Consider the following 2295-nt stretch of genomic DNA (forward strand, 5'->3'; position numbering starts at 1 on the left):
TTCAGCAGTTGTTAAACGGTTAAGATTCATCTTCCTCTTTCCATGTCTGCAAAGGATTCTTCTATCTTCTACTTATGTTTGCTTTTGCTTACTTCATTGTGTTTTGCAGTACAAAGGTTGTACTTAAAATTTGACGTCCAATGAGCACTCTACTTTAGCATTGATAAGCATGTTATTGCACACAACAAAACTTCTGGTAGAACCAATCTTTGGTCAAAGCTGTCTCTGATTTTTGTCAGCTTTTTGGCAGCGGTTATCTTAATAATGGTATTGCTGAAAGGCAAAATTATTCCAATACAATCCTTGGCAGCGATGCAAATTTTAAAACAAGGATATTGTAGAAATCATGTATGATGTTATCCACTTATGTAGATGTCTCACCCAGTTGAATGTACAGTTATCAGCCATAACTATTGCAATTTGTTCCATACAGTCAATAATATGCAAGTTTTCCATACAATCTCAAGTAACGACATGTAGAATCCTAACAGTAGATTCTTATAGAATAAAAGTTGAAGCTTAACCGTTGGACTTATCTCAAATTTCGTTACTGTGAAACGTTATGCTTTTTTTTATTTTGCTTATTGTTTCTTCTTGTAATAACTTTTTAAAGAACTATTGGGCCCGGGCAGCACCCCACTAGTAATAAAAGAAATACAAATAAGATACTAGAGAAAATACCAAAATTACCCTTACCAAGATTTATATTCTATTGCTATGATGGTAAGCACCCTTCACTTCCAACCAAGAGGTTGTGAGTTCGAGTCACCTAAGAGCAAAGGTGGGAGAGTTCTTGGAGGGTTAGATACCGGAGGTCTATTGAACAAGTCTCTTTACCTCAGGATAGGTAAGGTCTGCGTACACACTACCCTTTCCAGATCCCACTAATGAAATTATACTGGGAGTTGTTGTACTTAATAGGAACCGTGAAAAAACCTTTTATATAAGAAAACTATTAATGTCATATTAAATCCAAAAACGGCAAAATTAAAATTCGTGCCAACTATAATAGCAGATCAAAAAAAGCAAAATTCTACCCCAAGAAATAGATCAAAAATAACAACAAAATGCATAAACTTCACCTTCAAATGTGAAATATTTTCATTTTTTTTTTTTAATGGTTCCTCTCAAAATCTAATGGTTTGAGAATTAAAACATAAGGGACCATTCCAGAAAATTATAAACATAAGGGACCATTTTGGCCAATAATAGCTTTGTTGGATGGTTGTTACGTATCGTTTCATAATGTATCGTATCGTATTGTATTATACTGTATTGTATTGTTTGATGAATACAATATTTGGATGGATTGATCGTTTTGTCATCGTTTCATTGGTATCACGCACTAGTAATATGATAAATAAACTGCAATATTATAAAGAAAAAATTATGATACGGGATATAAAAAAGGCCGGGTAAATAATAAAATAAAAAATTATTTAATAATAATGAAGGTGAGATTGAGAGAAAAGATAAGGTAACGATGCGACCACACCAAATTGGTCGTTACATAAAGTGACACATTTCATAGTTACGTAACAACGGATTTAACAATACGATACAATAAAATTTAGGAAAATTACCAGCTATGTCCATTTATAAGTAGCTCATTACAAAAATTGGCCAATTGATAAAATATTAGTAATATTAGCCAAATTAGCCAATTAGCTATTTGTAGTAAAAAAATATCAAATTTGTGCTTTGTTTTGAGTGAGTGTTATTAGAATAGATTGGGCATAACTTAAGAAGCTTGAATCTCAGTTTTGGGATGATTTGGTGAAGTTTTGAGGTGGTTTGAATTGAAAATTCGAAGTAAAAGCTGAACATGAAAAAAATGATATGTATATCACACTGTGTATCATTTGTGTATCACATATGTATCATATTTGTATCAATTGTGTATCACATGTATATCCATGTATACTTGTGTGTGTGATACATGCGTGATACATGTTTGATACATGTGTCGCAGAAGACTTTTTTGAACTCGATTTAATTACGAATTTTGATACAAAACCAGTCCAAATCACCTCCAATCTTCCTCAATTTTTATATTGACTTTATCTATATATTTTCAATGAATTTCAACTATACCCATTGAAAAGGTTCCTTTTTTGTTTAGATTTTTAGAATATTGTATAGATTTTTGTATTTCATCACCTTATTTGCTACCCCGTCCATGAAATTTCCTTTCCGTCTTGGTATCTAATGTTGCTAATCACGCTTAAAAATATGGAAGGTGATTTTTGCATGTGATTCTTTGAGAGAAAGAACCCTATTATTTGGTTTTTCAAT

The sequence above is a fragment of the Nicotiana attenuata genome, unplaced genomic scaffold (assembly GCF_001879085.1).
Source record: "Nicotiana attenuata strain UT unplaced genomic scaffold, NIATTr2, whole genome shotgun sequence".
NCBI lineage: Eukaryota > Viridiplantae > Streptophyta > Magnoliopsida > Solanales > Solanaceae > Nicotiana > Nicotiana attenuata.